This window comes from Choloepus didactylus, chromosome 17 (assembly GCF_015220235.1).
Source record: "Choloepus didactylus isolate mChoDid1 chromosome 17, mChoDid1.pri, whole genome shotgun sequence".
Taxonomy (NCBI): Eukaryota; Metazoa; Chordata; class Mammalia; order Pilosa; family Megalonychidae; genus Choloepus; species Choloepus didactylus.
This window is the reverse complement of record NC_051323.1, coordinates 62191978-62217949: the sequence shown is the minus strand read 5'-3', so window position 1 is coordinate 62217949 and position 25972 is coordinate 62191978. Positions and strand designations below refer to the sequence as shown.

Sequence of the window (25972 nt, the reverse complement as noted above, 5' to 3'; positions counted from 1 at the left end):
ACTCCTTATCTTTAAGTGGGGGTGGGGGTGGGGGCGGTCCTGTAGCCACCCTCCAGGGAGTCAGTGTTATGTACTGCCCTTGTTTCTACTTCCCAGTGTGTCACCTGATTGAATCTTGCATTTCTTTGGGCTCTTTAAGGTGTGTCTTTTCTATATAACTCTTGAACTTCTGAACTGATGAAAACCTAACAGATGTGTCTTTTAAACTTGATAGAATCCTGCATTCTTTTATCATCTCAGTACCATACAAAGATTTTTTTTAAATGCAATTTTATTGAGATATATTAACATAACACACAATCCTTCAAAGTGTACAATCAGTTGTTCATAGCTGTGCTTTGATCACCACAATCTTTGAACATTTTCATTACTCCAAAAAATAAAATAAAAATCAGAATTAAAAAGAACATCCAAAACATTCCATTCCCCTCCTCCCCCTATTGTTCATTTACTTTTTTTCACACTCATTGGTTTTTTTTAACTTTATCAAAAAATGAGAAAAAAACAAACAAAAAACCAACATTTCAAACAAAACCAAAACAAAGGAATAAGAAAAAACAAATAACCTAAAACAATTACATTGCTTCTAACATGTTCCTACACTACCCCAAGAAAATAAATAGACTATAACCCAACAAAGGAATAACAAAAACAAATGACCTAAAATAATTACATTTCTGCAAACCTGTTCCTACCAAAGCCCCCAGAAATTAACAAACCGCAGTCATTCCTGAGCATTCCCAGAACATTGTTTACTCTCCATAACTTAATCTGCTCTTATTAGATTATTGTCCCCCTTCACTATTTGCTATCACTAGGTCCCCTACATTCTACAATATATACCATTTATTTTACATTTTTCACAGTGTTCACATTAGTGGTAATAGATGATATTTCTCTTTTTGGGCCTGGCTTATTTCGCTCAGCATTATGTCTTCCAGGATCATCCATGTTGTCATATGTTTCATGCCATCGTTCCTTCTTACTGCTGCGTAGTATTCCATTGACCACATAAAGATTTTTAAATGATATTTGACTCAAGGCTTTCCTGATTTATTAAGTTGGTTTTGTAGCTGACATTTGGCATACAGAGCCTAGCACGTGGGAGGCACTGTGGCTATTTGCTATTCTTTTAAAAAGCATTCATTAAGTCCCTGCTTCATGCCAGGCATTTTGCTAGAGGCTGGTGGGCTGGAGCAGAGAAGGAAGATGATGTGACCCCAGCCTGGAGAAGCTCACATCGTAAAATGGAAACTTTAGCCTGGAGGGAATGGATATAATTTACCCCAAAACAAATGGTTTCCATAGGTAATGGGACAGACAGACTTGGTGTTGCCAATAACCCAGCTTGGCTACCATGGAGATATCAGGAGACCCATTCTACCAATCTTTGTCCTCATTAAAGGGAAGGAAATTTGATTTTTAAAAAGATATTTAAGAGGACAAGTTGAAATCCAACAAAAGCAAGGGCTGATGGAGTCAAGAAGCCTCCTCAGCCTGTTCTTGGCCCATCCAGGCTCCGCTCCCCAAGGCCAGGCACCCCAAGGCACTGTTTGTTTTGAACTTGGGCTAGAGCCAGTATTTCACAGCAGGGGGGACAGAGGCCAGATTTTTATTAGTTTAATAGTGCATGGGGGCCAAGTTTGCTGGGAGAAAAAATATATATGGCTCAGGGCCAAAGGAGTGTAGTGATTCTTGAAAGTTGCTTTGAGAGGCTATTTTCCACTTTTTCTCCAGGCAGCTGAAGCTCTTCCACAGCCAAGAACATTGGGAGCTGAGCACTGCAAAAGCACGAGGCTGGCAGGCGCCGCTGCCTGCCTGGGACAGGGCCCTTACACCTGGAAGCCCTGGGACCACGGTGAGGCTAGAGTGACAAGCCCACGCTCTGGGTTGGCCAGGACAACGTTCTCTCCCATTTCCTCTTGGGCTTTGGCTGGGCAAGGGGGTGATATTTAAGAGTACTTTTAATGTCAAAAACAAAGCAAAGGGCTTAAATATGGAGGAGAGGAAGAATGTGTTATTTCTTCTGAGTAGGTGGACAAGGTTGAGCCTCTGAGACGTTCCCCACGCCAACCTGCCATCACCCTGTGGTGTCCACCACCAAGTCCTCACTACTTGGGAGGAAAAACCGCCTCTTCCCAGGGCCATGGCAGTCGGGGCCACACCTTTTAGGACTTGGGCTACTCTTTATATTATATTCTTCCCTGGTTGGTTTCTGCTTAGTGGGTATTAATACTTGCTCTCCTCCACTAGACCATAAACGAGGGCAAGTAGCAAAAGGGGAGGCACGAAGCAAATGCTTTTTGAATGAACTCAAATGTAAATCCATCAATACCCGTTGGCTTGACTGGATCCTCTGGAGACTAGGAACTGGGTATAGCTCAGGCAAACATGGGTGGGGCCCAGTGAGCTAAGTGGCAGGGCGATGAGCAGACCCAGTTGTAGGGCCCCTCCAGTGGAGAGGAATCTGTCCAGTATGGAAGAGGCCCATGGCTGGGATCATATGGAAGCTTCTACACAGGTGGTGTGGTCTGGGCTGGGTTGGAAGGAAGGAAGGTTCAGACAAATGCGCTGCTGCCCGGGCCGGAACCAGGTGAGCCAAGACCTGCAGGGGAGGATGGTGGGACAAGGCTGGGACCAGCGGCTAGAGCTGGAGGGTCCCATAGGAGCAGACAGAGTTTAGGTTGAATGGTTGAGTTAGTGCCAGGCCACTGAGGACCTTGAATGCCAGACCAAAATGAAGAACTTTACCCTGAGTTAACTGGGATCCCGGGAAAGATTTTGAAGGAGGGCAATGACATGATGAAATCTGCTTTAAAGCACTTTAAAAGAGCATGCATGCACCTTGATGCTCCAGGGGAGACGTTTGGCCTTCCCTGCACTGACAATGGAAAAGTGGAGAAATGACCAGGAATATTCACATAAAAAACTGGAAACCTGACCTTGGCCCTCTATTCACATTTTTTTTTTTTTTTGAAGTAACTTTTGAAAGGAAAATTGCAAACCTGGATCCTAAGTCCTGGCCTCTGCATTTTGCGCACCTTAGTCTATTCTGTTTGGATTCCAGCATTCAGTGCTCTGAGCTCCTAAACCCAACTCTTTTAGCTCACCAGGGAATGACTCTCAGGAGAGCATCTTCATCCAACAAGCACTCAAGTCACCCCCTTCACAGCTAGTCCCTGTGCCCAGATCAACCCAGGTACCATACAGTACGACTGTTCCGAGCAAATGTTCAAAACAACTGCTGCTCAAAGGGCTCCACCTGCAGCCAGTGTTAAGAGCCCTGGAGGAACAGAAGGAACATAGGAATTATTTCTGACTTTAAAACAAGAATTTCTGAGAGTTTGGCCACTGCAACATCCTGCTGATGTGTTTCCATGTGGAGTGTGTGTGCGCACGGATGTGTGTGTGTGTTTGTTGTGTGTGTGTGTGTGGTGTGTGTGTGTGTGTGTGCTGCCCCTGTGTTTTCTCTCAGCCTCGTTTCTCCCTTCCTGACACTCTAAGGCATGCCCCTAATCTTGTAAGAGAATTAACACTGGTTTTGCTCTGGGCATTGCATTATTAGAGACAGTTGTAGCAATATGATAACTTGACAAAACTGAAGATACCTTCATGGACGCTGAAGCAGGGAATTATATTGTGTGGAAGTGTGGGGCTGGGGCTGGTAAAGCAGCCTCTCTCTCCTTCCTAAATGGCCATCCTTAAGGAGTGTGTGGGAGGGAGAGAAGAGGAGGACATGAGCTACCCCGAGACCCCTCCTTTCTCTAGCTCCAGCACCCCAGAGCTTTCTGGGGCATGGGCCTGGGGTCTCCCCGTTGGCTTCCCAGGGGCTGGCCCAGAGTGAAGGCACCATCCAATACTCTTGCTACATTGTGACTCCAAGCTATACTTAACTTAATAACTGTGCTGTGTATGTTTTAAAAGAAAAATCTGTGTCCTTGGGATGTGATATTTTTGAATTTTGGATCCTCTATTTTATAGGAACTGTCATGGCATCATAAATTATTTTAATATAGTCATGGGGCTGCATCAAAATAATACATTCCAGTGCTTGATTTTTTTCTTTTTCTTTTAAATTAATTCAACTTCTGCTTCTGGGAGCAGTTGTGGAAGTGAATGGATTAAAGTTTCAAAAGCTCAGAAACTGCTCCTAGAGGAAAACAGGCACAGAATTTGCCTGGAAATGACCATGGCTATTAAATAGGGTCCCACAGCTCCCTCTCCTGGAGGAAGCAGCAGCATTTTCATAAGCTTCAGGGGGAGTCATTCTTCTACAGAGCAGGTGAAATAGAGATTTATTACAGGAATTGGCTCATTGGACTGTGGAGATTGGCAAGTCTGAATTTTGTAGGGCAGGCTGCAAGCTGGAAACACTGATGAAGGTAAAGTTGCATTCTTCAGGAGGAGCTGGCTAGCTGAAGAAGAAGGAGAAATTCCTTCTGACTTTTGAAACCATCAGTTCTGCTCTAAGACCTACAACTGATTGGATGAAGAGACTCCTTTCACTGCTAAGGGTAAGCTCCTTTGTTGATTGTAGATGCAATCAACTGTAGATGCAATCAGCTGATTATAGATGCTAATTCATCTACAGAATACCCTCACAGTAACAATCAGGCCAGTATTTGCTTGATCAAACAAGTGGACACCATCACCTAGCTAAGTTGACATAGGAACTTAACCATCACAGTCTATGTCACTCAACATATTAAACTTAAAAAAGAAAAACCAAATGATCATTTCACAGAATGCAGAAAAAGCATTTGAAAAGCACTGCAAGGAGTTCAGCATTCGTTCCTGATCAAAACTTTCAGCACACTAGGAACAAAAGGAAATTCCTCAATCTGATAAAGGTGTCTATATTTACAGCTAGCATTATATTTAATGATGAAAGAGTGAATGTTTTCCCTCTAACATCAGGAATAAGGCAAGGATGTCCACTCTTACCACTTTTATTAGGCATTGTATTGACGTAATAGCTAGTGAAATAAGGCAATGTTAAGAAATAAAAGGCATCCGGGTTGGAAAGGACAAAGTATAGCTGTCTTTATTTGCAGATCATATCATCAACTATTTAGAAAATTCTATAGAATCTACAAAAAAGTTACTTGAACTAATATGTGACTTTGGAAAAGCTGCATGACACAAGATCAGTATGTAAAAATTAATTGTATTTCTATATGATAGCAGTAAGTAATTGGAAATTGATATTTAAAAATAGCAGTATAATCTGCAATAGCAGAAAAAATATGAGATACTGATAAAGTAAGTCAATGGAGGAAGAACAGTCTTTTCAACAAATGGTGCTAGAACAACTAGGCATCAGTGGCCCCACCAAATTCAACCTCAACCTAAATATCCATGTGTTATACAAAAGTCAATTTTAAATGGATAATAGATCTCAGTGTAAAATATAAAACTGTAAAATTTTGAGGAAAGAATGTAGGAGAAAATCTTGATGACCAAGGGTTAGGAAAAGAGTTCCTAGACATGACACCAAAAGCACAATCCACAGAAGAACAAATGGGTAAATTGGACTTCATGAAAATTAAAAAGTTTTGCTCTGCAAGAGACGCTGTTAAGAGGATGAAAAGACAAGCCACCAACTGGAAGAAAATATTTGTAAATCACATATCCAACAAAAGATTTATTTCCAGATACAAAAAGGACTCTCTAAACTCAATGGTAAGAAATAAAATATCCAATTGGCAAATGAGCAAAGGTCTTGAACAGAAACTTCACCAAAGAAGATACATGGTTGGCAAATAAACACATGAAAAGATGTTCAACAGCATCAGCCATCATAAAAATGCAAATTAAAAGCATGATGAGATACCAGTCTACAGTTATTAGACATTCTAAAAACAAAATAAAATAAAAAATGGATAGAACCAAATGTTTGCGAGGATGTGGAGAAACTGGCTCTCTCATGCATTACTGGTAGGAATGTAAAATGGTAAAATGATACAACTACTGGCAGTTTCTTAAAAACCAGAACGCATGACTATCATATGACCCAGCAATTTCACTCCTGGGCAATCATCTTAGAGAAATAAAATTTTATTTTCATGAAAAAACCTGTACACAAATCTTATTCATAATAGCCAAAATGTGGAAACAGCCCAAACACCCTTCAATGGGTGAACGGTTAAACAAATTGTGGTACATCCTTACATTGGAGTACTACTCAGTAATAAAAAGGAATGAACTATTGATACATACAACAATTTGGATGGATCTTAAGGGCATTATGCTGAGCAAAAAAAAAAAAAAAAACAGCTACTCTCAAAAGATTTCAGACCCTATTCCATTTTAAACAACATTTTTGAAATAAATAATAGAGATGCAGAACAAATCAGTGGTTGCAAGGAGTTAGAGAAGGGGTAGCATAAGGGATTTCCTTGCTGGTAACAAAACAATTTTGTATCTTCAATGTGGTGGTGATAATACAGATTTATACACGTGATAATATGTCAAATAATTATTACACAAAGACAAAAATAAGTCCATACAAAAACTGGTGAAATCTGAGTCAGGTCTGCAGTCTAGTTAATTGTATGGTGCCAATATCAATTTCCTGGTTTTGACAATTTACTATAGTTACACAAGATGCCAGCTGGGGGGAAGCTGAGTGATGGGTACGAGGAACCTCTCTGTACTATTTTGCAACTTCTATAATTAGCCCAAAATTACAAGTTAGAAAATAAAAAATACTTAGAAATAAAACTGACAAAAGATGTGCAAGACCTGTATGCTAAAAACTAAGACACATTGTTGAGAGAAAAGAAAGAAGACTAAATGAATGAACAGATGTTGTGCCCACGTGATGGAAGACTCAAGACTGTTGATATAGTTAAGGTGTCAGTACTCCCCAAATTGATCTCTAGAATCAACATAACCCCAGTCAAAATCCCAGCAGGCTTTTATTTGTAGAAATTGACAACCCAATCCTAAAGTTTATGGAGAAATGCAAAGGACCTAGAATAACCAAAAGAAATGAAAAAGAACAAGGTTAGAGAATTTATAAGGCTTGATTTCAAGGCTCATTATAAAGCAACAGTAAGAAAGACAGTGTGGCAATCATCATATCAGACAAACAAATCAATGGGACAGAATAGGGAGCCCAGAAATATTGTTATACATATAGGGTCAACTGATTTTTGACAAAGGTCATAAGGCAATTCGATGTGGAAAGAATAATCTTTTCAACAAATGATGCTGTATTATTTGGACTTCTATATGCAGCAAAATAAGGGAAACAAAAATCCTCAACCCTCACCTCACACCACATACAAAAATTGATTTGAAATGGCCCAGAAATCTAAATGGGTTGACTAAAAGGATAAAACTTTTAGAATATAAGATAAAATCACAGTGACCTTCAATTTGGCAAAGATTTCTTAAATATGAAACAGAAAGTTCAAACTATATGAGAAAATTTCAATAAATTAAATTTTATCAAAATTAAAAACCTTTGCCCTTTAAAAGATAGTAAAGAAAATGAAAAGCTAAACAACAGAGTGGGAAAAGTAATTGCAAAACATATATCCAAAAAGTAGTTTTATCTTGAATATATAAAGAAGTCTTATGAATTCTTAATAAGCAAACAATTTAATTTTTAAAATAGGCAAACTATATGAAAGCTACTTCACACTAAAGAAGATATATAGATAGCAAAGAAGCATACAAAGAGATGCTTGGCGTCATTTAGTTATTAGGGAAATGCAAATTAAAATAGTGAGATTCTACTACAAACCCACTAGAATGGCTAAAAGGACTTACTATGCCAAGTGTTGGAGATGATATGGAGCAAATGGAACTCTCAGACACTGCTGGTGAGAATGTAAAATGGTAAAACCACTTCGGAAAATAGGTTGGCAGTTTCTTAAAATTTAAACACACACAGCCATTCCATTTCTAGGCATTTGTCCAGGAGACATGAAAACATATTATAGTAGCTTTATTTGTAATAGCCAAAGCCTGGAAATAACCCAAATGCCCATCAACAGGTGAATGGATAAACAAATTATATCTGTACAATGGAATACTACTCAGCATAAAAAGGTATGAATTATTGGATGAATCTCAAAATACTTATGCTACATGAAGGAAGTCAGACAATAAAAGAGTGCATACAGTATGATTCCATTTATATAAAATTCTAGAACATGCAAAATGAATCTATAGTGACAGAGAAGTCAGTGGTTGCCTGGGCATGTGGTGGGAGACAAGGAACGGAGGGAGGGATGGGATAAAGGGACAGGAGAAACTTTGTGAGGTGATTGATGTGTTCATTATCTTGATTGTGGTAATGATCTTATGGTGTATCCATATGTCCAAGCTTATCAGATTGTACATTTTAAATAGGTACAGTTTACTTTATGTCAATTACATCTCAATAAAGCTGAAAAACATGGACAAAAAGTAGAAACAAAATAAATGATCTCCAATTGTGATGGTAATATACCCACCTGTTATTTCTATGTTACTTCTGGGAAATGATGCAGAAAAAATAATACGGCAGTCACCGCTTTACATTTTCGAGCCCGCTATGGTTTACAAAGGACGTTCATATCCACCACCTAAAGGGATTCTCCCAACAGCAAGCTGTGGAGATTCTGCCTCCTTAATAGTCATTTCTCTTCATCCCCATTGTCTCTCCCTTAATTCAAAGCCTCGTCCTCTCTTGCCTGGACAATTTCAAGTCCACCAGCTGGAGAAAGGATGAATGAATTCTGTTACATTCATACAACGGAATACTATGCAACGACAAGGAAGAAACCACAAAATTAATCTCACAGGTATAACGTTAAAGGAGAGACGCTAGACCAAAAAATAATATACACTGTTTGATTTTATTTATAGGAAGATCTAGAACAGGCAAAACTAATCTTTAGTGATAAAAGTTAAGCTAATGGTTACCCCTGGGAAGAGTGGGCGTTTACTAGGGTATGGGGGAAAATTGGGGCTACTGGTAATGTTCTATATCTTAATCTGGGTGGTAGCTACAGGATATCTATCAGTCTCTTTATTTATCTATCTGTCTACCTAATGCACTAAATATTTAGTGGAAATTTTCACCAAATAAATAAATACATATGTGCATAAGTAAAAGTTGCTCAACTGATCTCTCTTTAATCCATCCTTCACTTCAACCCAGAGTGACTTTTCAACTGTACAACCTTGCTCATGCCACACCTTCTCCCTCTCTCTCTCTCACACACACACTGCTTTAACTCTTTTACCACTTGAGCTTCCAATAAAAGTCCAACTTAGTGTGCCATTGAGAGCCTTTTATGACCCATCCCTCCCTTATTTCTTCAGCCCTGTGTCTATCCACATCATACTTATCGATTGCTCCCTGCGTTTGCGCATGTGGTGCCCTCTGCTTGGAGGAGCCTCCTGTTCTCCCCCAGCCCAGGCCAGAGTGAGCGCTTCTGATTAACCCTCAAAGCCCAGCTCAGGGGTCACCTCCCCCTGGAGTCATGCCAGGCTGAGCTGAGTTGCTGTCTTCACTCCCAGAGCCCTTGGTGCATGCATCACCCAGAGTACTTACCACACAACGCCAATCCTGGTCTCGTGTTTAATTAGGGTCCACTGGTGGCATGGAACAGAGGTGGAATTTACTGTAAAAAGAGACATGGAGCAGCAGGGGATAGGGCCCTCCAAAAAGCCGAGAATGGAGGCTGGTGCTGGTGAGTGGTCAGGGGTTCAAGACAGCCCTAGAGACCTCAGCCATAAACACGCACGGAGATTCCCTCTAGTTCTCTAAGTGACCCAGCCACACACGACGTGTCTGCTTCTCTTTGCTTCCTCCACTTCCTTGCAGCGTCTGCTCTCCTAAATTCTGCTTGCAGATGGCCCATCTTGGCCTCTTCAGCTCCAAGTCCACCTAAGAGCCGGTCAGTTAAAAGAGCCCTCCTCATTGGCTGGCAGATTCCTCTCCTGCTGCTTAAGTCAGCCTCCCCAGTAAGAATGATTCTGATTGGCCCAGTTCATCTTTACAAGCCAGGTCAAAGGTCCTGGGTCGGGCCAGCCTGTGGGCGGGGTGTTCTCAGGCCATGTACTCTGACCCGGAAGAGGGGCTGGTATGCCTTGCAGTATAAAAATGGCCACCGAGGGAGCAGGGGCTAGCTTGGAAGCAGGTGTGGATGGCCGAGTCATTTTGTCTGACACGTCCAGGATTTTTTCTTGTTGGACGTCAGAAAGTGAACAGCTTCACGGAAGAGATAATGCTGCATTATATATTTTTTGTATTATCAGCAGTGAGTGAAAGTAAACACTAGGCACTCAAATATTGGTCAGATATTTGTCCAACAGATCCACAAGAGAGCTGTGATGGCTTTCAGGAGATGGGGGTCACCAGGAAATAAGCTGAGCCATGCTCGAACCCAAACCCAGTGCCTTTACTTTCCGCCTCAGCTGCAAAGAGATCCCCTACCCCAGCCCCAAACCCACACGCGTGAACCCAGGCACAGAATCAGAGACACTTGTTCATTATGAGGGAAAAACCAACACAAAATATGCTCTTTTTTTTTTTTAATCAGTGGGAGTGCAAACCAGTTACAAAATAACAGAGTGCAACTACCCTCCGTTGCTAACTTTATTTCCTCCGGATGTTTGTTTTTCTCTCTACTCCCACTGCCTACAAGGTGTTGAAATAGCCCTGGCAATAGGAAAGCCTAACCCTCCAGCTGAATCTGTTAACTGTTCTGGTCCCCAGCATTGAGCTGCCATGCTCATTTTGGCATTAGCCCCACCTGCTCCATTTTCTATCCCCTCCTCCCCACTCTTCCCCTCCCTCTCTCACCTACGTCTTAGTCTTGTTACCCTGCATTCTATTATTTGTTATTGCCTTAAATCCTTTTGGAAAAAAGGTGAATTATGAATGAGAAAGCACATCCCTCCGTAACTGGCATTATAGCCCTCGATAATGGCTTCTCTTAACAATTAAGATGGCTATGTAGTAAGATAGAGATTCTTCTTATGCTCATTTTACAATTGAGGGAATTGAGATTATTCATTCAACCGGCATCCAGGGGTGCCTTTTTTGCCCCAGCTAATCCCTCCTGTGAACTGCCTCATACATCATCACGGATGGCAGCTCCTTCATGTGCTTCAGCTGGAAACGTTCCAAGCAGTAAGGAATAGTATGAACGAGCTCCTTCGTCATCTCCTCCCCTCCAATATTGCCTGCTCTGTGCAGTAAGCTGCAGCACAAACCTGGATGGAGGCAGAGGAGAGAAGGGAGCTTTGCTCAGCAGATCAAGGTCCGCGCATCCTAGCAGCAGTGGTCGGAGAATGGTGGGCACGAGGGAGATGGGAGATGCAGTAATATCATAGTAGATAAGATGTGTGCAAAGCTTGCATGTGCCAGGTGCTGTGTTTAGATGTCACATGCAATATCACATGTAATCCCCCAAGGCCCTTTTGATGTGGGTACTGCTATTATCCCCATTTTACAGATGAGGAAACTGAGGCTCAGAGATGTTGAGTAGTCCAAGGTTACCTACCCAGTAAATAAATTGTGGTGTCATTTAGAACAAAGCATTGTTCCTGGAGCAGCAGCGGCAGTGCCTGAGGACATGTTTGAAATGCAAGTTCTCAGGCCCCTCCCCAGACTTACTGATGCAGAACCCTGGGGGATGAGACCTGGCAATCTGTTTTCACAAGCCCTCCACATGACTCAGAAGCCCTGTGAAGTTTAAGAAGCCCAGATTTGGAGGAAAGATCCTTCAACCTGGTGTTAGGACAACGGTGAGCTAGCCTTGCCCTGAGGCTGCCTCGTGGAGCGATGGAGAGAAAATCATTTAACTCTGGGCTTTGGTTTGTTCCTGTGTTTAATTTGACTGATTGTCCATTTTATGAGCCTGTGATCTTATTCCTTGTGTGAGAATCATGTTTAAGTCTTATTGATGGTCAAACTGACTGGTAGCCGGTTGTGAGCTTGACAAGGGAGCGTATGGTCCATGGAAGACAAACACCCCAACACCTGGTCCTGAGCCTCAGACCATGGCAAGAAGTGGGATTGTTTTCCAGGTAAGTGCCGGCTTTGTCGAGGAGCTCCAGTGCCTCGTGGATGGAGGCTGAGGGCTCACTGTCCAACACGAGCCACTGTGGAGTAAAGCAGGATAAATGAACAGGACAGAAAACCACTAGAAACTTCTCCAAAACGCAGGGTGGCTTTTTAGGCTCACTATTCTTCCTAAATAAGTACATTTGCTGACATTGCCCCACAGCCTGGCAGGGCTAGCCCACCTCTGAGGGAACTCCCAGACTTGAGCTGAGGGCTCTCTTTTAGACCCAGGCCCTTAGGCAAGACAGAACATTGTTTTTCCATCAGTGGGGCACACACTATTGCAAAGGAGAGGGGCTGAGAGAAGAGTGAAGGGAAATAAGACTATGGCTGGAGCACTTGTGACACTGTTAACATAGGTAAGCAAATTAATAACTTCCCGAGACTGGTAAATATGGTAGATGGAAATTTAGGACACTCCTGGGTTCCCCTAATGGAATCAGGAGAAACGTCCACGAAGCGGCCTGGTACAGAATTGACAGTAGGCTCGAGGGCAACAAGGGTCCCTCCCAGCCCTTTTTAATCCCAGCCTGGCTGGCTGTGCACTGCACAAATCCAGGGGGCGCTATCCACAAAGATAGGGTGTAAATTATATTATAGATTATACTATACGTTTACAATAAAAATGTTTTTTTTTTTTACCCCTGAACCTTTTTCATATGGACAGCCAACTCTTCATTATCAATATTGTACAATGTATGCATTTTCAACATGTCACCTGGGTACCTACACTCAATAATGGACTAAATATCAGAAAAACAAAGATGAGGACAAAATCTCTGCTTCAACGCCCTCACAGTCAAGTAGAGGCCTCGATAGGAGAAGCAATATGAGATTATTAAAATCATAGGTGAAGCTGAAATCATTTTTGCTGGATTTTGTAATCTCATGTTGTATCCACCCACCCAGGCTCTTGACATAGCACATGGACAGAGTAAAATGTAATTCTGGCCTTGCTATTAACATCTAGTTGTATACAGGCAAGAGTGGGGTGGATAGCTTGCATCAAGAAGTAGGGATTGATTGGTTGGTTGGTTAAGCGACTGACGCAGCACTTTTATCAGTAAGTATTTGCTGATCACCCACTATCTGCTTCGAGCTGGGCTAGTCCTGGGGACATGGTGGAGAGTGGAAAAGAAAAGGGACCACGCCTCCTTCCTGGAAGGCCTTGTTTACAATCTTCCAAACAATCAACTCATAGAAATGCAGGCAGTGACTGTTTCTCATGTAACATTTGAGAACTAATATGCCCGTGATGCAGATACTCCCAGAACACTGCCTTCCACCTGCCCTCTCTGCAGTTCTGGAATTTTTCTGGCCAGCGTCTGAATGTGTGTTGGGTGGAGGCTAGGAGTGGGGGAGGTTGAAAAATGGACTATGGATAGGCAGAGTGCGAGAAACAGAACCCCCCAGCTTGAAGGTCACCTTCTTGAGATGCTTTCCCCGAGTTTTTGTGGTGATGGCGGTTTTAAACCTCCTCCCTGGGCTTGGAGCGTCTTGCAATTGGATCCCGGCCATCTCTGGCTAGTATAGTCAGGACTTACTTCCTTTGACCTTGGCCCGAGTCCAAGCCTCCCAAAGTTAGAGCCCTTGACTTTTCCCCCACCAAACGCATGGTTTTCTCTTTGGCAGGCAGCCTTTTCTTAGAAGTGGAGCGTGGATGACCCAGGGACTGTGGCAACCAATGTCACGGTCAAAGGTCACTAAAAGAAATGGACCAAGAGCAATATTAGAAGCAAACCTTCTTAGGAAGGTAGGTGGCAACAGATGTCTTTTATAACGAAGCATTCTCATTTAAGGCCATAACAACACAATGACAATTAGAACGGATAAGGATTTTCTAAGCACTCCACGCAGATCATCGCAACCGCCCTCTGAGGTGGGTATACGTTTAATCTTCATTTTATAAAAGAAATTAGGAAACTCAGGCTGACAGAGGTTAAATATCCTATTATCTTACTGTGATTAGTAGTGATCAGATTGCTGGATGCGTTTGGAAAAATGACAACCACGCAGAAGTTGGGACAGATAGCTGCCCCCTTGTTGTCCTCCTTCCCTTGGGTCTGTTCTGTTTTTATCTCCTGGGACTCTCTGCCTCAGGCCATCGTTCCTTTCGCCTCTGTCCATATGTGAGTTGGACTGGCCTCCCAGCTGCATGCCTGTCCTTGGAAGGGTGACTCTGCGAATTTCCAGGGGAAGCATCTGTGAGCACAGCCCTCTGGCGAGAGGAGGCAGTGGGGCTCCAGAAGCTTCTCCACCAGGCCTGGATGCCACATTCTCAAAAGCCAGCCTTGATCAACCCCCATCCCATTCTTCCTCTGGCAAATAAACGCCTCCTGACCATTGACTTTATCCAAGAAAATTTCTTCCATGTATCATTCCCTTCAAAGACTCCATGAAAACAAAAATCCTCAAGCTCATACCTCAGGAATGTAATCACCTTCTCAAATGGTAAACTCTCTGTCCCAGCTGTGATTTAGAGCAAGAGTCTCTTGCACCTAATTTGTTCTTGAATAGTGCTGAGGCTGCTTCTGGCAGTGAAGGCATGATAAATAGTCATCACTTTAAAAAATAAGCAAAAATTCCATTTCCCCTTTCGATACTCTGGGCCACAACGAGAGGTAACGTTTCAAAACATCTGGAGGAATACAGCTGGTTTTTCTTCCAAGAATCTCTGTGGAGTTTTTGTGGGTTACCACAAAACTTATCAGCTACATTCTTTTATCAGTAGAAAATGGGCCTGAGATTTACATAACTCCAATGGACTGTACTTTTCATGGAGTCAGGGGCCACATGTGCATATTTTCAAAAGAGACTCGGTGTAGTGACAAAGTTGGATGAGGAATGGGGTTTGGTCCATCCAAGTCCAGTACAGCAAACCACTGCTATAAAATGACCACCTTAAATCAGGGGCTCATCTGGGGCCATTTAGCTGGCGTTAGTGTGTGTGTGATACCACACTTGGCCTCAGGAACTGGAAATTCTGGCAAATTCAGACATGACCACATCTTCTAAGTTAGTCATAGTTATCAATTATTTTTGGTCTTATTGAAGCAGAAATGACTGATGACCGCATGCATGGCGGCGGCCTAGATTGCCAGTGTTGGAGCTCCGCTCAGCCCACTGAAGGATCTGGTGGTGTGTGTGGAGACATGTGAGTCCTGCCGGGGGAGAGTCACCTTGGTGGGGGGTGAGACATGGGCCACCCTCACCAGTTCCTTACAGACACCAAAGGCAAGCATCTACAAGGCCTACAGTAGGGCTAGAAGAGGAGGGGAGGAGGGAAAAGGGAGAGAAGGCCCAGACCTTGTCCTTCGGAGTTTCAGCTCCAGTCCAGATTTTAGAAGGGAGGAAGGGTGAAGATGGCCTGAAGACAGAACAAACTGAAGCAAGCACAACTTTATAGGCTGCCGTCTTACTGCCTCGGAGGTCTAGTAGGTCTTCTCCAAGTACTCCAGCCAGGGATCAGCAGCTCCACCAAGCATTGTATCCTGCACATAATGGAGCCCATCCCATATGCTCCTTTCATGAGCCAGCATCCCTTAATACCTCCCCACCTCAAGGGCAGAAAGCCTGAAGTTATGGTCCAAGGGCTCCACTCGAGCAATTGCTACTCTCCTTGTTGCATGAGGCTGCCATTACCTGCTGGTGGTGGCTGCAGCCCCAAGGACCATGCTTCTGACCTTGCCCTGGAGGTTGAAGGCACAGAGTAGACATAGGTAGATGGCCAGATGCTCTTCAGACTTCCTGGGGCAGCACCAAGAACTGGGATCTTCAGCTGCCCTTGGCCTCTAGGGCTGATCTGGTCCCTGAAGACCCTGATTATGGCACCAAAATAAGAACACAGACTTTAAAGAGAAGTTAGAGTAGGGTGTGCTGCTTTATAAACTGAAATAATCTCAGTAACTTGACATTGCAAATGTAAAGATAGATTCACTCATAAACATAATACTCTTTCTTCATTTGTTTAACAAATGTTAACTCATCAAACATTTAGCAATTCAAATTTATCATGAATTCACTATCAGTTACATTTATAGCCAGTGCCTAATAGAGACTGTTTATTGATGCATTTACTTAACAGATGTCTATTTTCTGCCCATAATGGACTGGACAGGAAATACAAAGATGGATGACCTTTTGCTCAGGCTAGTAGGGCAGATAAGACCTATCTACTAGTAACTATACAACAAGGCATAAGGTCATAAGAACTGTAAGAGAGGCACAGAGAAGATGCTTTGTGAATTTGAAGAACTTCTGATTAGGGAAATTTGCTGGTCTTCAAGTCGACTTTGAATTCCAGGCAGAGAGAACAGAGTGAGCAAAAGGTAGAAGCTCAATAGATGACACTTGACTGGATCTCACCCAGTGCTGGCTGGAGTTGGACCAAGGAGCATGGATAAGGGGAGAGTGGGAGATCCTCTGACAAGCTTGTCAGAGGTAGAAAATTGAAAGCCTTGTTGGTCAGGCTATGTAATTTGTTCTGAGGAATGGAGACCTTTGGAGCTGCCTTGCAGAAGAGAATCATGACTAGAACATGCCTTATCGAAAAAGAACTCATCCATTGGATTCACTCAGTTTCACCTGGAAGAGTAAAACCAACCTATCAGTAAGGCAGTTGCAATCTGCAAAGGGAGGCAACTGAATTTGTCAAAATGGATGAGATTGTCATGGGAGAGAGTATTGAGCAAGAAGAGATCAGGGCAAAGGAGAGAGCCTGAGGATATCTGCAAGGAGGGTGTGGGAGGAAGAGGAGTAAGAGGAAGTAGCCCTTAGAGAGTTGGGAGGGAGTCAGGGCAGAGTGGGTGATCCAGGAACCAGGCGATGAAATGTTTCAAACCAAAGACAGAAATCAGTTATTCAGTAGGGCACAGAGTTGCAGAGAGGCAAGTAGTTATCAGGCAGAGTAAAAGTCCATTGAGTTAGGGATAAGGAGTTCAAGAGAAACTTCTGAGGAGTTTTCACAGTGGTGCTAAGGAAGCCAGTCATGAGGTGATTGTGGAGACTTCTCTGAGGTGTTGGGCAGTTGAAGGGATGGGGACAGAAAGCTTCGCCAAAGCTCTTGACGCTTCCATTTGCATTTGGCTAATTAGCATCTTTCCTGGAGCGTAAGACCAAGAAAATCCCACAGGCATTCAAAACATAGTGCTGCACGCTTCATCTTGAAAGCGTGTTTCCCCTGTAGCAGGTCATCTGTTCTCAACACAAGGCAACTGGAGAACTTTAGCAGAAGTAGGAACTGCTCTGTGCGGTGTGTAACCGCTGTTTGTGTATAAGGAAAACTGGCATGCCATGTTGCTGAATGAATTCTTAGTTTCCTTTCTTCCATTCCTTGAACCCATTATCTACTCTGTTTCCTTTGCTTCCCAGAAGTCCCTGTCTCAGAGCCTGCCTCATGATGGGGGTGGGTAACACAAGTACCATTAGTGAGATATTTAGCTCCCTGTCCCCCACTCCCACCCCCAGGCAGGGGAAGGGATAGCAAGTCACCTGTCTGGAAGTCCTGACACCTAGTTGTTACTCCAGGTTACAGAGTTCTTAAAAGATATGAATGTGGTGCGTTATTTGACAAATGGCAGATTCTAAACCACAGAGCTACTTAGACTAAAGAGTGGGTAAAACATGATTACAGATGAACCTGACTTCACAAAGGGCCCAGTGTCCACTGAAGCAGTTAGTTAATCCTGACAGCACCCGTTTGGTAAAATAGCCCTTTCACTGCATGATGGACATGATGATGACATGAAAGAATTCATTTGTTTCCAAAAGAACTTGCTATTGGACAACCTGGTGACTGATCATCAGAGCAAGTTAGAGAACGTGTTCTGAAGTTGAGTGGATTATGAATACTGGGAGAATGTAGGCTGAAGTTTACATACTCATTTTGTGAAGAACCTTAAGAAAATCTCTAACCCTATCTTAAGACTCTAGTTTTTTTCAGTTTACAGTGCTCTGCAGTGGAGAAACTCAGCCATTTTCAGTTCGCAGAGCTCTGACCTAAACAAGGGTGGAGATAGCAGAATCAGAGAGACAAAGAGCCTATTTAAATGTGAATGAAAATTCCCTAGGGGATGTATCTTCCCTAAGAGGAAAGAGGTGGTGCCCAGCTCTGCCACCAGCTTTCCATTCAGAACCAGACCCCAGGGCCTGGGGGAAAATAATCAAACCAGAAACAACTTAAGCTGAGAATTAAAAGGCCACACCTCCTTACACCAGTCAGGAGCAACAGGCTGACAGGCAACACCTGCTGGGCAAGTTAGGAAAAGCACAGTGCCTTGAGGCCTCACAGCGTGTGTCAGTCTTCTAAGAAAATGAAGGTATGGCCCAATCAAAGGAAAAAACTTACACTTCAACTGAGATACAGGGAATTGAAACAACTAATGCTAAATTGATTCAAAAAGTTTAGGGAAGATATGGCAAAAGAGATGAAGTATATAATGTAAACACTGGGCATACATAAGGTAGAAAGCAAAAGTTTGAGAAAACAGCTGGCAGAATCTATGGAAATGAAAGGCACAACACAAGAGATGAAAGACACAATGGAGACATACAACAGCAGATTTCAAGAGGCAGAAGAAAACACTCAGGAACTGGAGAACAAGACACCTGAAATCCTACACATGGAAGAACAGATGGGGGAAAGAATGAAAAATATAAGCAGCATCTCAGGGAATTAAATGACAACATGAAATCTTTGAATGTACGTGTCATGGGTGTCCCAGAAGGAGAAGAATAGGGAAAAGGGGCAGAAGCAATAATAGAGGAAATAATCAATGAAAATTTCCCATCTCTTATGAAAGACATAAAATTACAGATCCAAGAAGCACAGCATACCCCAAACAGAAGAGATCTGAATAGGCCTACGCCTAGACACTTAATAATCAGATTTTCAAACGTCAAAGACAGAGAGAGAATCCTGAAAGCAGCAAGAGAAAAGCAATCCATCACATACAAAGGAAGCTTGATAAGACTATGTGCGGATTTCTCAGCAGAAACCATGGAGGCAAGAAGTAAGTGGTGTAATATATTTAAGATACCGAAAGAGAAAAACCGCCAACTAAGAATCCTGTATCTGGCAAAACCGTCCTTCAAATATGAGGGAGAATTTAAAATATTCTCTGACAAACAGACAATGACAGAGTTTGTGAACAAGATACCTTCCCTACAGGAAATATTAAAGGGAGCACTACAGACAGATAGGAAAAGACAGGAGTGAGAGGTTTGGAACATAATTTTGGGTGATGGTAGCACAGCAATGTAAGTACACTGAACAAAGATGACTCTGAGTGTGATTGAAAGAGGAAGGAAAGAGGAAAGATAAAGAGTGGGACTGTATAACTCAGTGAAACCTAGAGTGCTCAACAATTGTGATAAAATGTAAATATGTTTTTTCATGAGGGAGAACAAATGAATGTCAACCTTGCAAGGTGTTAAAAATAGGGAGGTATTGGGGGAAAATACAATCAATGCAAACTAGAGACTATAATTAACAGAAACATTGTATTATGCTTCCTTTAATGTAACAAAGGCAATATGCCAAAGCTAAATGCATATAAGAGGGGGACATAAGGGAAGGGTATAGGACTCTTGGCATTGGTAATGTTGTCTGACTCTTTATTCTACTTTAGTTTAATGCTATCTTTCCTTTTGTTGCTTCCCAGGTGTCATGTTTTTTTTTTCTCTTTCTTTTGTCTTTTTCTTTTGTCTCTCTACCTTCTTTGACTCTTCCACCTGCTTTATTGAAGAAATGGAGATATCCTTATATAGATAGTGGTGATAATGGTGAATATATAAATACATGTCTATACAGGGAACCATCAATTGTTTACTCAGGATGGAATGTATGATATGTAGAACAAAACAGTCTTAAAAAAATGGGTTGATGAAGAAACCTTGAGGGCACTATATTGAGTGAAATAAGTCAGACACATAAGGACAAATATTGCAGGGTCTCACTGATATGAACTAATTATAATATGTAAACCCATAGACATGAAATATAAGTTACCAGGATATAGAATGAGGCTAAAGAATGGGGAGCGGTTGCTTATCATGAGAAAAATGTTCAACTAGGTTGAACTTAATTGTTTGGAAATGGACAAAGATGACAGTAGCACGTTGTGAGAATAACTAACAGTGCTGAATGATGTGTGAATGTGGTGGAAAGGGGAAGCTCAGAGTCACATATGTCACCAGAAGGAAAGTTGGAGGTTAAAGATGGGAATGTATAAAACAGAAATCTTTTTCATGGACCAGAACAAATGTATGATACTATAACTAGAAGTTAATAATAGAGGGGCATATAGGGAAAAAATATACCTATTTCAAACAATATACTACAGTTAGTAGTATTTCAGCATTCTTTCATCAACAGTAACAAATGTACTGTACCAATACTATGAGTCAGCAATGGAGGAGGGGGTGGTTAGGGGTATGGGAGGATTTGAGTTTCCTTTTTTTGTCTTTATTTCTTTTCTGGAGTAATGAAAATGTTCCAAAAATTGAAAAAAAAAATAATTGTGGTGATGGATGCACAGCTGTATGATGGTGACAGGGGTGACTGTACACTTTGGATCTTTGGATGATTGTATGGTATGTGAACAATCTCAATAAAAAAAAATAAGTGAGCAACTTTTTGCATCTTAAATATTTTAACAATAAAGATTATCCAATTTATTGAATCAGAGAATGTTAAAGCTGATATTTCATATACTCTAGTTAGTAAATCCATTTTGCACAAGAGGAAACTTGTGGCTCAGGCCAGAGTAAAAACTCAAAGTTGTAATTCGATCCCTGCCCAACTTGCCAAGCACAGCAAAATATAATAATCACCAAACTCCTCATTGGAGACCAAACTTCAGCCTCTGGAGCTCTATGTCTCTGTAGGGAGGGAGCTCACCTCCACCCCATCCGTATTAATTAAAACCTCACCTGTTCCAAGTGATTGCCATGCAATTCATCTCTACCAGCGAAGCCTGTGAAATTTTAACTCGGCAGTTCTCCAGGGAGAAGGGGGATGGAGGGAGCAAGAAATGCCTCAGAGAGGTGGGATTCCATTACCACGTGTGGGGGCTTTCTCTAACCATGCATGCCCCCTCCCTGGTCTGCAGCCCTCCTCCCTCTCCCGCCCCTTCCTCCAGGAGCCAGCTTTCCCAGGGGTGAGGGTCCTGTCCCGTAAATAGGCTGGAGTGGACTTGGAGAGACAGTCTTCCAACCAATTGTGCCTTCTCTTTGCTCTCATCCTTCCCAACATTTCACCTCTCGATAATCACATCCAGGTCCTTCCTTATGGTGATGAACCAAGCACGTCCCCTACAATACAGAAGTCAGTTAATAAATATCTGTTGGATTAAATTCCATATCCCCTGAAGAAAAAAGTGAGCAGACAAATTTTCAAATGGATTTCTTGCCCAAAGCCACTCTTCTCCCTGTGATCTCCCTCCTGCAGGCCCCCTGCAGTCCACACCCTGGGCTGACAAAGGGGGCCGGGCCGAGCTTGGGTGCTCATAACGTTACCACGTCAGGCCCCAAAGGGTTAGCGGTCCCGGCAGGAAGGGCAGGGAGGAGGGAGGAGTCAGTGCTTCCTGGAGGAGGCGACAGCCTGACTGGGCCGCGTAAGGCGTGGAGGTGTTCTCCGGGGTGGGGAGGGGATTCACATTGCATTTAGGAAATATGCGTTTTTAAAAACCAATTAAAAGCCAGAAAAGGAAATCTCTTGTGCACATTTGAAAGTTTAACTTGGACCCAACCTTGGCTTCAGCCTCCTTGCCAGATTACTTCACCCCTTTCATAGCTCTTGGGTGTTGTGGCCAGACCCTGCCAAGCCGGCGGCAAGGAAAAGGGGGTGGGGTGGGGGCACCCCTTTCCCTTTGGGAAATTCTGAGGACTTTAAGAAAAGTGGTAGAGGCAGAAGGAAAAGGGTCCAGGCAGGCGGCATGATGCCCCATCAGGAAGAATCAGAGTAGCAAGGAGTCGAGTTTCAAAATGAACCAAATACTGCTGTGTCTGCGGAAAAACAAAAATCTCCAAACCAGAACTTAGGGCTATTTACTTGAAGCTAGTGGGGTGAGGGTGGGGGAGGAGTTGAAGGGCAAAAAAGAATAATTGAGACATATTGCAACATACAATATTTAAAGTGGATTTTCCTGGCATGAAAAAATAATCATGCCTGGTTTTTTGGCATAAGGGTAGCTTTAATCAAGGGTCTTGGATGCAGATGCTCAGAAGCTTGGCTGAAGTCTACACAGCACTAACCCATTCACTTTGCACTGCTGGTCCCAGGGACTGTAAGCAAAGAGGGCCCCTGGGGATTCCTTCTGAGCTGATGGGAAACTGGGGGGTGACCTGGGGGTGGCAGTGCTAGGGGGTGGTCCTTGCCCCAGCAGCTCCCCTCAGAAGATCCTTGAGGCCCCCATCTTAGAACCTAAGTGGGCACTCTTTTTCCATTCCTCCCAGCTCTCCGTGGCACTCTGTGGTATGCTGGGCACATCCTGGGTTGAAAATTGACCAACACTTTGTCCTCCAAGAGATTCCAGCTTCTCCATATTTGGGTGTCCAGCTCCCAGGCGTGCATTAAAAACAAGGGTGAGAGCATTTGTTGGGAGACTCACTAAGATTAACAAGATGTATTTTTAAAATGGTTCAGCCTCAACAGGACAGAAATCTTTGGAATAATCTGTGAAATTCATTGAGCACTTACTCCGTGCCAGGAACTAAATAAGCACTTTCTGTATATTACCTCCTTTAGTCCCCCTCAATGACCCAGATGAACCTAGCATTTTACTGATGCTTGGGAGGTTAAGTAATGTGCCGCAGCCCACCTAGATAATGAGAAAGTTAATATATGAACCCAGACAGTCTGTTTCCAAGACCCACCCTCTTTACCATCATGTTGCATTGCCTCTTGGCAGGGCCTGGAAGACAGGAGCAGCCGAATGCAGCTGGAGTTGGGGAGGGCAGAGCCGGGTTGGGTGTCACCTTGTCACAAGCTATGAAATACCTGGTTGTGACCCTTGGGTGACCAGGTCTGCCACTGGGGAAAGTGATAATGCTGGACAAGGATGGCCTTTGGGGCCACCGCCATGTGTCTTCCTCCCCAGCGTCTTTAGTAAGCTGCTGCTCCCCAAGGCTCTTAGGTAGCCTGTCTCTACTCCAGGAGGTGAGAAGGAGACTGGTCAATGCACACTTATATTAGTGACTCTCAGAGAACTGGCTTCTTAAAGGGTAACTCAAGGTTTAAGTGAGGACACTTAATAGCATAAAATCAAGGACCACGAGCAAGGAATTTTCAGGCACCCTAATGCCAGAGTGAGGCTGGGAATTGGGGACTGGGTGCTCCTCGGGACGTTTCCAGGGTTCTGCTGATAAGGTGGGACACCATGGTCATCGTGGTGTAAGCCCAAGGGGTCTCTCCTTCTTGACATATGCAGTTCAGTTCCATCAGAGCAGTTGGGTACTTTGATGCTGCTTTAGTTTCCACATTTGTTTTAGTCTCTCTGCGAAGAACTATATGTCTATTTATTTTTTCCAGGATGGAGTTCTGCAAAGCTTCTCTCAAGTAGGGCAGCTCTGCTAATTCCACTTGCTCTTATTAGCTGCTAGTATTGTAGCTACTGAATCCATTTATATTCTCCACAGGAGCCAGGGATTGGGTGTTGGTTGGTGTCTCTTCACATGGAATCTTGGACTGAAACTTCTGTGGTTTAGCGATTGCAGTGAGGCTACTGTTGGGGACGATTAAGGTAGCATGTATAAAATCCACCCTCAGCGATGCCGGAGATATGCAACATGACCGCTAGGGCTGATGCAATAGCGGCTTAAGTTGCCCTCAGCCTTCTACGGAAGTGATAGCCGTTCGCGCCTAAGATTTGCGCCTAGAGTGCTAGCTTTACTACCTGCCTTCTACCCCAGCAACAGTAGCCACCAATCCTGTGCTAGCCTTACATCTGCCATCCGCCCTAGCAACAGCAGCAGCCAATCCTAGACCGCCACCCGCCTTTGCAGCCACCAATCCTAGGCCGCCACCCATTCGTACTAGCCACTCCCTCTACCTTAGGGTATATATACCCTGCCTCTTCAATAAAGTTTTGCAGCTTGATCAGAAACCTGTCTTGCTGTCATTCTTCGTGTCTCTTGTCCCATACCATTCTTCCCTCGCAGGAGCTGGAGCCTCGGTTGATCGTCCCGCGGGCCGGGACAACTGGCGCCCAACGTGGGGCTCGAGCTTTGCGAGGGACAGAACGCCGCACTCAAGGAGAGAGCTCTCACACTCACCGCACCCGGGATCGCCGCGGGGAAGCGCGCTCGCGAGACAGATCCGTTCAGCAGTCGATCAGTGCCGGCGAAAGGAAAGAAGAAGAAGAAAAGAAAGCAACAAAAGGTAAGCCCCCACCCTCATCATGGGACAAGGAATTTCCCAACACGAATTATATGTTAGTCAAGTTAAGCAATCACTCAAGGCACGAGGAACACGAGTAAAGAAAAAAGATCTCACGCGCTTTTTTAATTTCCTGTTAAAAACCTGCCCTTGGTTCCCTTGAGAAGGTACTATAGACCACCAGTGCTGGCTAAGAGTTGGAGATTGTTTAAAAGATTATTTTCGAACCTTTGGTCCTGAAAAGGTCCCGGTTACTGCCTTTTCTTATTGGAACCTAATTAATGAAATTCTAAAAGTCCACTCTTCAGCTCCAGACGTTCAAAACCTCTGTAAATTAGGAGAGGAAGCTTTGAGAGAGCACTCTCGCCCTGCTTCAGCGTGCAGCTCAGTAATTATTAACATGCCTGAATATCCCTTAAACGAAAATTCTAACAGGGATAGGCCAAATACCCCAACCAGTCAAGTCAGTTTGTCGCCCGATCAGCACGAAATCGACCCAAAGGCTAAAATTTCTCCCTCTTTGGAGGAACCGGAGGTTAAAATTTCTCCCTCTTTAGAAAATAACTCCCTTCCTCCGTTTCGGCCACCCCCTTACGCACCCGATTTTCTCAAACCATATTCTCATTTTTATCCAGCCACATCCTTATCTCAGTTTCGCGCTTTAGAAGAAGCCACAGAAAATCTCCGGCTACACGCCGATAATTTTAGAGAAACTTTTAAACAGGAGCAGCAGCATGCTGCCGATTTGCTCGCCGACCTCCAGTCGGCAACTCAAAGCATTGCAGCCCTTTCGCTTCCAGAAAACGCCCGCTCATCGCGCCTCCATTGTACTCGCCGTGCCTATGCTTTTCCGGTTACGCGTAGTCAGACTCAAAATTCTCAAAATGGCGTTGCTGGCTCCCAAAATGGCGCCGCCGGCTCCCAAAATGGTGTCGCCAGCTCCAAAAATGGCGATTCTAGTAGCGATAGCGAGGAGAGTAATAAATCAGATTCCCCCGACTCTAGCGAAGGAGAGCAGGAGGAAGCTAGTTCCACCTCAACAGCTAAATATAAAAAACTTAGTCTAAAATATCTAGAGAAATTAAAAAAGGCAGTGAGTGATTATGGTGCTACCGCCCCCTTCACGCTCGCCCTGCTGGAAAGCCTTAGTGAAAAGGAACTTATTCCTAACGATTGGTTCCAGCTAGCCAGAGCTGCCTTGTCTGGCGGTGATTTCCTGTTATGGAAATCTGATTATGAGGAGCATTGTAAAAAATATGCCACCCATAATGCCTGTAAGACCACTTCTAAAACTTGGACCTTAAATAAATTTTTAGGTCAAAGTCCCTACCATCAAAATGATAAGCAGGCTCAATTCCCCCCAGGTCTCTTAGCGCAAATACAAACGGCTGCGCTTAGAGCATGGAAAAAACTTCCGCAAAAGGGCGCCGCCACTGCCTCTCTCGCTAAATTAAGACAGGGGCCTGATGAGCCATATACCGATTTTCTTAGCCGTCTGCAAAACATGGCTGAGCGTTTATTTG

General features: G+C 43.5%; 1 long non-coding RNA gene across 1 annotated transcript; it reads right to left on the bottom strand.

Annotated features, from left to right (window-relative positions):
* Positions 1 to 7924: 7924 nt before the first annotated feature.
* On the bottom strand, positions 7925 to 9878 carry LOC119512528. The gene is made up of 3 exons (XR_005212400.1): positions 9554 to 9878; positions 8469 to 8710; positions 7925 to 7977 (listed from the first exon to the last, which is right to left on the bottom strand). It is a non-coding gene; the product is annotated as an uncharacterized LOC119512528 (long non-coding RNA).
* Between the last annotated feature and the right edge of the window lie 16094 nt (positions 9879 to 25972).